Source organism: Oxyura jamaicensis, chromosome 1 (genome assembly GCF_011077185.1).
Source record: "Oxyura jamaicensis isolate SHBP4307 breed ruddy duck chromosome 1, BPBGC_Ojam_1.0, whole genome shotgun sequence".
NCBI lineage: Eukaryota > Metazoa > Chordata > Aves > Anseriformes > Anatidae > Oxyura > Oxyura jamaicensis.
In genome coordinates this window covers 77240753-77252923 of record NC_048893.1, presented here as the reverse complement: position 1 = coordinate 77252923, position 12171 = coordinate 77240753, and the positions used below count along the sequence as shown (strand labels likewise).

The following is a 12171-nucleotide window of genomic DNA, read 5'->3' as shown; positions in this document are numbered from 1 at the left end:
TTTCCCTTTCCCTTTCCCTTTCCCTTTCCCTTTCCCTTTCCCTTTCCCTTTCCCTTTCCCTTTCCCTTCCCCTTCCCCTTCCCCTTCCCCTTTCCTTTTCCCTTTCCTTTTCCCTTTCCCTTTCCCTTTCCTTTTCCCTTGCCCTTGCCCTTGCCCTTGCCCTTGCCCTTGCCCTTGCCCTTGCCCGTCCATTCATCGCTTATCTCTGTCAGAAAACTAATTAAGTAAATAACTGAAAATAACTATATTTGTGAGGATTCTTACATTTTGTGTTAGTATCTTGTATGATTGCTTCAGCAGCAGACAATACGTTTAAGCTGTGGTGGGAATATGATAAGATAAAAGGTGAATGATGGTTTTTCTTGAAGTGGAAAAGTTACTTGATTTTCTGCTAAATTATTCTGTCCATATCAGCAGATTCAGTTATTTCCACAGACTTGGCTCATAAATATTGGATGTCTGCCTAGCTGGGAAATTACATTTCCATTTTCAACACCTGCTATGTGCTAGACTTCTAGTTGAGGGCTAGCTAGTTTTCTGCAAGGAATGGATACTTACAGATAGAATTGTTACCCATGACTATTATTAAAACTTGGTTAAGGCTCATTTTACCTTTGCAAGATAACCTCAGTTTGTTATTAGGTTTGAAGTGTGTTTAGAATTCTTACTTGACTTTTGTTGTTCTTAAGATGTAACCATGTAACCGTATCTCATGGAGACATTAAAGATTCTTCACTCTACCTTATAAACCCAGCCTACGATATTCTTGGCTGGTATCTACCTCCACACCCACTCTTTCACAGTGTGCTTGTTGTTGGTTATTTTCCAAGACATAAGCATTTGCCTTTCATGGCACTGTATGTATAGAGGCTGCAGAGAATTCAGCAGATCTACTGAGGTAATATGTAATCAAAGATTATTTTTGATGATCACAATTACACACAGTTGCACACAATTATTCATGGAGATTCTGAAACCATTGTTATATATTTTGGTTACTAGATCTCAATAACTATTCTAGCAAGACAGATTCAGGGCCAAATCTATTCTCTCACAGGCTGACAAACCTGGAGTTCTGCCCCTACACAGCATGGGTACAGAATTAGTACAATATCTTATGCTTTTCTCACACCATGGCACATAAATATATAAATGCTGAACAGCTTTTCCCCAGTGTGTCTTGGCAAAGCACACTAAGTAAAGCATCCTGTTAATTCTATACACCATGAACAAATCTTGCCCAGCATTCTGCTTACCTTTGTCTTAAGGCTGAGGCCTGCAAGAGCCATTGGAGCATTCCTTCACAGTCTCGGTAGCCTTATTCAATAAAAAGGACACATATCATTAAGTGTGTAGATCAGTCTACAACTTATAGCCTAAAGAAGCCTAATATATTATAATAATTACCAAAAGTTTAGGAAATCCAGCAAAATTAAACTGTGGGGTTTTTATACATTATTTTTAGTATTATTCCATGATTTATTTCTTAATTTCAAGTTCATATGAACAGGTTATTTTTGTCCTTTGTTTTACTAAAAATGTGGTTTGAAACCACAAAATTAAACTATATTCCATCTCTCTCTTTAGTGCATGGCAGAGTGCATTCTGTTACGTTTGTTTGGTTGGTTGGTTGGTTTGTTTTGTTTTTCTCCTATTATATTTTGCTTCCCTGTGAGTTTACAAAGGCAATAGATATTTTGCATAACTTGAAATAACATATCATAACATCTCTGTGCAAATTGTGTTGTCCAGCAACCACAAATTTGCAAGCATGTATGAGACACACTTCTGTGTCCTTCTGCAGTACTCCTAGAGTTCTCAAAAGTAGAAAGATTCAGAAAAGAAAATCATATAGCCTCATAAATGGACATGAGGAGATCACCAAACTCGTGCTCTCAGACTCTTGCTCTCTGTATATAAATATCTACTCATCTATCTTGTTCTCAATGGCTTTTAGTGATCAAAACTTTAGACATTTTCTAAGCAATCTGTTGCTATGCTGTAGCATCCCTAGTTGTTGAAAGGACATCCTCTGCCTACCTCATCCTTTAACCAAGTAGGGCTGATCTTGCTACATTGTCATGTAAGAGGGTCAAATATCTTTTTCTGGAAAATAGAGCACCTTGTCAATGTAGGAAGCCTACATGACAAACAAGATCTGGAACAAATGAACTATGACTTCTCTCATGCATAGTAGCTGGTCAATGCTATATAACAAATATCACTGGACCAGAAAGCAAGAATATTGGATATATGCTGCTAGATACAATCTCACTAGGATTCATTTTCATATACTGTCAGGGAGAAATTAACTTTTGTTAATATCTGAGGCATTTGAAATGCCTGACAAATCTAGTTCCAGTTTATCAAAGACCCATGCTTTTCCAGAGCAACGTGACTTATTGGAAGCTATGCTGAATCCCCTTGGGCATGTCAAATCACAACAGACACCAGTATATGGGCACCTAAGTCAGTCCCTTAGCTCACTGTGACAATTAAAAGGCAAATGGTCTTTACTAGAATGTCTGCTGTATTGAAGAGTTTCTGAAAACATTTACCCTGGCTGTGATGCTGCCTTGGCTCATATTTTATTATTTCCTTATGAAATAGCCACTTAGAAACACAAACATAAGTCTAGATTTTTAGTCTTTAACCTGTATATGTTAGTAACAGAATTTAACTGGAACAGTAACATGAGGTTGCTAGGCGGTTTGTTAATATCTTTCCTTTATATTATGAACAGCATAAAAAAAAAAAAAAAAAAAAAAAAGTGATCACCAGGTCAAGGGAAATTATTCTCACCCTCTACACTGTTCTCCTGAGACCCCCACCTGGAGTACTGTGTTCAGCTTCAGGACCCCCAGCACGAGAAGGACATGGACATGGTGGAGCAAATCCAGAGGAGGGCCACAAGTTTGATCAGAAGGCTGGAGCACCTCTCTTATGAAGATAGGCTGAGAGACTTGTGCTTGTTCAGTCTGGAGAAGAGAACATTCTGGGGACACCTTATAGCAGCCTTCCAGTATCTAAAGGGGGCCTACAGGAAAGCTTGAGAGAGACTCTTTATCAGGGGGCATAGTGATAGGACAAGGGGTAATGGCTTTAAACTAAAAAAAATGTAGATTTAAATTATATATAAGGAAGAAATTCTTTACTCAGATGGTGGTGAGACATTGCAACATATTGTCCAGAGAAATTGTTGCTGCACCTCCCTGGAAGTGTTTAAGGCCAAGTCGGATGGCACTTTGAGCAACCTGCTGTAGTGGAATGTGTCTCTACCCATGTCAGGGGGGTTGGAATTAGATGATCCTTAAGGGTTCCTTCCAACCCAAACCATTCCATGATTGTGTTCTTACTCTGAATTGCAGTGTTCAAGCTTTTATCCACAGGTATGGAATTATGATCCTTCTCCATTTCTTATTGCTTCAGTAGTGCTAGTGTCCGCATCACTGTGCAGATCCTCAGCTGATAATTCTCTCAGGTGCATCATATAGGAAAGGCTCTTTGTCCATAGAGCACAACTGCAGGAAATAGAGACAAGGACTTAAAATGACTGATGAGCACAGTGACCCTAGATTCCAATGCTTAATGAGTTCGTTGCTACAGCCTTCAAGAAGCATGGTTTAGCTTACAGCTGGCAGTAAAATGAAGACAAAAATGTAATTTCCTGCCTGCCAGACTGAACTAAATACACCTTGGAATGAACAGGGCTAGGGGAGAACACAAGCATCGGTAATCCTCGAAATGGAGGCCGGGTGGCATATCAGTTTTGCTGTGGCACTTTCCATAGGAGAACATTTATCTGCTGTGTTCATTCCTCTAGACTATGCTAAAGGTTATCTTTGTCTAGCTTTTATGCTATTTTCAAACATTAATCAGCAGAGATATGGCACTGAAATTTTCCTTGGAACTTCTGCATATTTACTGTCTTACATGACATATGTATATATCATTACTAGAGGTTGATAAGAAGAATCTAGAAGGAAATATTTAACAGATACAAACAAGCTCTATACTTAGCACTTGATTTATAAGTTTAAAATGGAGTCCAAATGCTAGTGGTGGAGCCTTGTAAACTGCATATGCAGTATTATGTTCTGCATCACCACTAAAAAATGAACAATTACACATTACTTCCATTTACTTAGTCTACCATTAATGTTTTAAGTGGTTTATAAATCACTGAGACATGGTCTCATTACAAACTAAAAGTAAAAATAAAATGAAATAAAATATAAAATAAATAAAATAAAATAAAATAAAATAAAATAAAATAAAATAAAATAAAAACACCCATAAGAAAACTCAAGTAACTCCACTTTACAAAACTTTTCCAGAGACCAGCATGTATTTATGCCATCACAACATAGTCTGGCCCAAGAGAAGACAAAATAATATGTAAGCAAATTAATTCACTGGGAAAGTACTTCACATGTTACTCCTGAAAGGCCAAGAGAATGATCTCAATTTTCAACCCTTACTCTCCAAAAGGATCACTTAGCAGCACTTTGCAAGGTCTAGTCATGTGGTCTCAGAAGGAGATAGAAACAAAGGGGACACTTTCCAGTTTCAGACTTCCCTCTATGACAGATAAAAATGGGGTATTGAAAATAGAATGGCAGTGAAGAAGTGCAAAGGAAGTTTTCATATAAAAGGAAAGCATAAAACAGAGAGAACATTCCTTTAGAAAAAGCAAAGTAGTATATATATATATATATTCTGTCCAGTCTTAAAATGAAATCATTAGGATCTCATAGATCAATCCAAATAAAGTTAATGGAGAGATTCCTAAGGACTTTGGAGTTGCACTGAACTGATGTTTCATGGACAGGCTGCTGACAGGTGGGTGGGAAGATTCAGTCCTGTTCACCTTATTCCAGAAAAAACACAGGATGTTGGTCCTTGACTTATAGGGTCATGCCCTGCTTGTCCAATGAGAAAAAAAACAGGTAGGCTTCTGAGGTGGTGAAGAGTCCTCTTGCTCTCTCCCCTTCACAATGACTGTGAACTGAAAAGCAGGGATACAAAGCAAGACAACACTGTTACACACAGAAATTAAGAGGTAGAACTAGCTATGCTAGCTGGTGAAGTTATGGTGCTTGGGGAGACATGAAGCATTTCCGAGATGGAGTGTTTACAGAAAAAATCCCACAGCTCATATTTGTATTATATATTTATAAATTCCTGGAACTCAATTTTATAGGGTTTTTGATTAATGGCTGTACAGCAGTTCAGCTCCAAGCCTATTGAACTTACTGTACTGGAACTGAGCAAGACATATGTTAGCCAAATATGAACACTACTACTGGACAGTGATTTAATGTTGGTTCATTGCTCAAAGGCACTGTTGTGCAAGCTCTGCTTATTGTACACATGGAGTTGAAATCTAAAGGAGATCCTCCCAGGAGTCTTCTTAAAATCAGTCAGATATGTGTTTGTCTCAGATACCTCCATGTCAGAAGAAGTGAAGAACAATGAAAAATGTTGTGTTTTCCCCATCACTTTTACATTAAAGTAGGTGCAGTTCCTATTGATGTATGGAATCTCCTAATTACATGTTTATGTCACTTCAACCACAGTATCTTCCAGGAACATAGCCAAATTCTTGATTTTCTTAAGCTGGTGGTGTATGCCAAGTGTTCCCACACTGTGGTATTTGACATTAGTGCTGTTTTTCTCACACTTCAAAGAAGACATCTGTGGTTATGGCTGGCAAATGCCAACTTAACTGTTGATTATCATAATAATATAGTAAAAGCAGTCTCATTCTTTTGAGGTGGGAGTCACTTCATTAAATACAGTCCTTATGGCTATTAGAATTTGTGAGGTGAAACTTGATGCCTGTAATCTCTTAGCATGTCAATTGGAGTCAAATGAAAGCAGCGCAAAAAAAATAAATAAATAAATTAAAATTAAATTAAATTAAATTAAAATAAAATAAAATAATAAAAGAAAACAAAACAATAAAATAAAATAGAGAAAATTGAAGATATGCCAACACTGAGAGAAAATTCGACAGCCCCTTGGGTTGCAGTCTTCTGAGATAGTGCAGCCTTCAGAAGTAAGATGGAAACAATGGCAAATCACTGTAGAAGATGTAAACTATGTTCAATACCAGAGCTAGTACATGAGAACAAGATCACTGGTGCACTTCACCAGCCCTCTTGCAATCACTTCTTGTAAAAAAAATAAAACAGAAGATTGATAATTGTTGTTTATCCTACATTTTTTTTTTTTTTTTTAGAAAGCATAAGGAACATTTGTATTCCCTTTGAAATTATACCAGTTAAGACAACTAAATCTGTTTTATTTCAGTTCTTTCTAAACTTCTAACTTATGAATAGTAGAAAATGAAGATGCATGTTTCACTGGAAATGCTCTCTCTCTTAAGAGAATATTCTCTTCCACAGAGTGTACAACAATAAGAAACATCTCACTCCCCTAACATGTATACATATATATAAGAAAGATGAAAGATTTTCTCTTTTAGCAGTTTGGCACTGTGTTTTTAAAAACACCAAGCTGTTGCAATGATGCTAGCTTATTAAATATTTCCATCCCCTCTTCTCTCCCCCAGATGAAGAGGTATAGGGTTGCTGAAATTCATTTAATTACTCTTCTGCAGCTTATTGGTTTTGACATGAAGACAAGGCTTAGTCTGTTTTTAATGAAAATGTTACTAGTTGTTATGACTGCTTGCATTTGGAGGAATGTCCTTTATTGTTAAGTCTAAAATATTATACACAGGTACTTAACATGATCTACTTAAGGCAGAATTACATTTATATATATATTATTTTTTTTTTGTCTTGTTTGTACTGGTTTTGTTCAGTACTCATCTTCAGTTACCTTCACTTTTTACTAAGCTCTTATTTTCTTTGAGCTTTGCAAGGTATAGTGATTGTGTTTTCTGACTCAGAGTACTACTTTAAAAGATAACTTCTTGGAGTGACTAGTGTATTTCTTTTCAAAGAAAACTTTTTGTGTGTGTCTGTTAAAATCCTTAGTCTCCAGATGGCTGAAATATAAGGCAGCACTACCCTTGCTGTTCCACACTTTCTTTTGTGCTGCTATGATGGTTTAGTCACAACTAATGGCTGTCAAGCAAATGAGACTGTGATTTGTTATTTCAGAAGTCCCTGCTGCACAATTTAAGGGTGCGAAGTGGGTCAGCCACCAGTCAGACATTACAGCAGTCAGGCTCTAATAGGAGTGATAGACAGTCAAAAAAGTGTCCATTTTACTGGGAGAGGACTGAAAAAAAAAAATACAGCCTGAGAATATTAACTTGGGGGGGGGGGGGGGGGAGGGAGGGGTGGAGTGGTGATTTAAAGAGGAAGGGTAAAAGAGTCATGAGTGTATTCATATATCTAGAGGCAGTTAAGGTTTTAGATCCAAATATATTCCAAGGCTTCCCAGGTTTTCAAAGGAATGATATGAAGTGGTGTATTTAAAAGTATCAGCAGCTTGAGTTGAGCCTAAGAATTTAGATGAATGTGGTATGGAAATCCATTCACACTGGATAGTTTACTTATTAACAAATTGGTGATCCTAGACAACCTGGATGCAGTCATGTCTGGGAATATCACGGACCAAAAAGGCAGAGGAGTCATGAGGAACCCAAACTAGCAATTCAACACCCAAAACTAGCATCTCTTTGACATAGTACATATATGAATGATATAACAGTCCTCACTGTTTGGTATAGCTGTGGGTATAGTGGATTTAGAGGATAAACTCCAGTCTCTAGAATCTTGACATACTATATTACTGAATATATGAAGGATTAGGAAATACCAGAGGGATCATGTATTTTAATCCTGACTCATTAAGTAATTTTGAGTAAGTATCCCAAAAGCTTTCCCCAATATTTCTTCCAGTTTTATCAGTCCAATTACACCTCAGCAAAAGGAGACAGGAAGACTCCCACTGATTTCTTTTGAAGCTGGGTTGGTCCTGAAATATGTTACATACTCTATGTGTAACTATTTGTTTAAAAGTTCCCAAATTGCTAAAAGTATATTAAAAAAAAAAAAAAAAAAAAAAAAAGAAGCACGAATGCTCATGAATTAGAATTTATTTTGCATAAATGGTATGCATTTTATGGTTCATGTTTCTGGCTTCTGATTATAAATCAACCACACATGTAAAGGAAATAAAAAATGAAGAAAACATAGGAGCAAAATCTCCAGGTAAGACATGTATCCTGAATTACAGAACAGGGACAGATTTCTTTCAGCACCAGTAAAACTATGACCATTTGACACCATTCATACTTGTAATACATTGCTGTATGTCCATTTCTATAGTTATATCTTTTTTCTTCACAAGCATAACTTCAATAACTAGAAGCCACTTCTGTGTTTCTGTAGAGGAATTAGAGTGAAAATTGGAGAAAAGATCTTTCTGAAACATATTCTAGTGTTTCTACACACTAAAGAAGAAACATATTTGCTTTTGGTAGCACAAAATTATCAGTAGAAGAAAGTTATACACAAACTTAACATGTCAAATCTCATAGTGTAAGAGGTACAGAATATCATATCGGATTCTCCTTTTTATCAATTACATGCTTCTGGAAAACTGCATCTTTTTCAGACAATGTAATGGCAGGAGTTCTCCAGATGTTAAATCCAGAACACAGAGGCAGAGCACTCATCTCATTAATGCTTCTCAAATATCTGTACTGTTTAAAAATGTTGAGATATTTTTCTAGGGCCATCAAAGGACAGGTTGAACTCTGATGTTACTGTCACATACCACAATATTGCAGAGCTCTTTTGTAATTTATTGAGATGTGTGAGGTCCAGAACACTTTTGGCAATTGAAGGAGTGAATACATTTAGACAACTCTGAAAATCCTATCCTTGATGCTAGTTCTTTCTTTTTGTTTCTAGAGGAGATGACTCAATGAAAGGAATACAACACACATTTATTCTTGGATTCACATTTCAGCTGGTGCATCACTGTGATCTTTCACTACGTACAGCAAAAATACATATATTTTTTCATGGTGCAGCTTCCCAAGAAAACTCTGATATTACTGGTCACCAAAAAAATATTTTCTAATCAACAATGAGGAGTTAATACATGTTGTTTCTGCATGTGGTCATGTGAACAGATCATGTGATGTAAGAAAGTCACATTTTGTTTTAATTGAAACTGATTTTGCATGGTCTTATATAAAATCAAATAAGGAACTCTTTTCAAAAAGTAGTCTCTAGATAAACTTAAAATCAGTATCACAGTTTACATAAACAAGCCAAATTATGTTATCTACTTCACCAGGAGCACAAAAAAAGCTAATATCCCTCTGGGAACAGGGAGTGAGAGGTCTCACAACTACTGTTAGTCTGTGCACAGACCACTTGATTACCATCCACATCAATCATGAGTCCATCATGTCTGCATCCAGCAATGTCATTTACATCTATATTCATGTAAGCCTTCATTATAGATATGTTGTATATAGGAAAATAGTGGTAAGTATTCCCTAGGTTTTGATTAGTTTTTTTGAAATAGATGAGTAAAATACACAGTAGATACAAACACCTAAAAATATTTTTGCCTATGCACAGAGGAATCTAGGGAATCTTGGGTACAGGAGCTGTCTTTACTTCCCACGACCACTTCCACAGCAAGTATAGTCTTGCAGTTTTTACAATGTACTTAACCGTACACTTGAGACAAAGCTTAGTATTGTCATTCTCATTTCACAGGTAGAAAAGTAGCTTTAGAAAACTGCATTTTTATTTTAATTCAGAATCAGTAAATGCAATCTAGCTACCCACAGTCAAGACAACAATGAAGTCAATACAAACACCTCAGCTGTACAAGGAGTCAACTTTAGCAAAAAACATCTCAGACTAAAGCTAACATGTTTTGCCTTCATTGGTACAACATTGCAGCAGCTACATGTTCATTAGTAATGCTACAGAAAAACATGAGGCTAATTTTAGCAGCATAAACAAGTCCTTAATGGGTTTCCCAAACTTATAAATGCAATTCCCAGGGGAGTTAGGAACTGAACACAGATTAGTGACCTTAACCACCAGACACTTCTTTTTTGAGTAGTTGAACACAAGAACAAATCCTGCAAAATTTCTGGGAACTGTCAGCTTTCAGTTGGACTCAACAGTACTTAAGTCAGGAGCTCTTGGAAAGTGACAGTTTCAGTCTGCGTGATGCTGAAGGACAGTTCTGATAAGACTGTAGATGTTTATTTGCAACATTTTTTTATTATTATTATTTTTTAGTTGTATGAAAATCTAGATTTTAAATTTACTGTACATTATTCATTTAATTATGGTATATTTTTAATTACTATTGCTATTGCAATAACATCCGGAGGCCTTCTTCAGGTTCTGGCTTCACATCGCTAAGACTGTAAGACACAATATTTCTAAGTCAGAGTGAATGAGACCCCACAGACTTCATCATGTAAGAGAAGAGGAAGTGGGGACATGCTTTTGGCATGTGGGGTTGGCAAGCAACCAAGATGCTATGGGATTGTCCGATGGGCACACATCCAGTCAGGAGAAGGGCCATAGCATTCAGCTGCAGCTGAAAATAAAATCTAGTAAGGCTGCTTTCATACACAACCCTATGAAGTGAAATACGCAGCTGCAATGCAGGCACATGACGTTTCTCCTGCTCCATGACCTCAGTTAATCCAGCATGTAGGTTCAGAGAACAGGGCAAAGGCCAAAGCTGTGTTTGGTAAAGACAGGAGATTCAGATTTCTCTGCCCAGGAATGATAATACTTGGAAGTTTAGTGCTCTAGCTCTGGCAGAGCTCACGTACAGGCATGAAGTAAGATGTCAGTCTTTATCCCACAAATCTCACAATCCAAAAGAAAAGTTTTAATGTATGGCTTATGAAAAGGCACAGCAGGGAAAAGGCTGACAAGAGAAGAAGGAGTATTATAGCATGCTGGTATGTAGTTAGGTGCTCAATTCACAGGCATGCCCTTAGGCAGTACATACCAGCAAACACAACAGAAAGCTATACTGGTAAATATACATTTTGCTTACTCAAACCATAAACAGTGATGACAGCTGGGAGTAGAGCAAGGAAGGGTAGGAGGGAGGAGAGGAGAGAATTTTAATTAACTAAAAGAAAATTCTAATGAAGAAATAAAATAGTGAGTCTCAGAATTGGTGAAAAAGTGTGAAGGTATGAAACCATAAAACATTTCCTGCCTAGCTCATGATGGTTTTACAATCAAGTTTTTTTCTTTCTTCCCTGGGTGATACTGTTTCATAAAGCATTGGAGTGCTTTCAGATAAGGGCCAGATCTTCACAGTGATACAAATTTGAATGATCCTATGCTATTTTCTGGCCATCTAGGCAAAATCTAGATGCCTGTATTGTCAGACAAATGTCAAGACATTTAAATACTTAACCCTCATGTCTTTTGAACAATATTATTAATTCTTATGATTCCACTATAATGATACTATTCTTCAGGCTGTTGATTTGCTACTAACTAACAATCAGATGAGATTCTCACTTTGTAACAGCAGCCACACTGTGCATTCCACACTTCCCAAATTCCAGAAAGCATTATGAATCAGAGAAGTCCAGTCAAACTCAAACCATGTGGATAGAAGGCCTATTCACTTCAAATAAATAGACAACTTGTGTTTCTAAACATTTTAATATTGTTGTTGTTTATTTCTTTTAATGTTCAAGTCAAGCAAGCAGTTTTGATTTGGTGAATCCAAAATATTTTCAGATGGTCAACTTGTAAACTTTCTGACATTGACTCATGCTTTTTCTTGCCATAACTTTTAGTTCTATGAGACTCCTTCGGCTTTTGAGATTCCTCTCCTCTAAATTTAATAGTGTTTCAAAAAGCTTTTCATTTTATCTTTGCAACTGAAACATGCTCTGGTGATTTAAAGCATTTTTGATCTTTTGCAGTCCCCAAACTTGGATCTAAGAGGAAACTAACAGTTGCTTTGTTTAGTTGTTCTATTTTATGTGTTTAATTTAATTTTCTTCTGTATGTACAATTCTACTCAATATAGGCTCCTATACTGTACTCATCAGCAGAGTACATGGCTTTACTCTGGTTTGGTAGGTTTTCTTTCTTTCTTTCTTTCTTTCTTTCTTTCTTTCTTTCTTTCTTTCTTTCTTTCTTTCTTTCTTTCTTTCTTTCTTTCTTT

At 36.6% G+C, this 12171-nt stretch overlaps 1 protein-coding gene and 1 long non-coding RNA gene across 2 annotated transcripts in view; one reads left to right on the top strand and one right to left on the bottom strand.

The window, feature by feature from the left end:
- LOC118157719 overlaps positions 1–4915 on the bottom strand; it is an 11175-nt gene extending 6260 nt beyond the window's left edge. Inside the window, exon 1 of the long non-coding RNA XR_004746714.1 lies at positions 4389–4915. This is a non-coding gene — a long non-coding RNA (uncharacterized LOC118157719). The remainder of the gene's footprint in view (positions 1–4388) is intronic.
- Positions 1–12171, top strand: part of NTF3 (neurotrophin 3) — a 54258-nt gene that overhangs the window by 21954 nt on the left and 20133 nt on the right. The window lies entirely within an intron of this gene.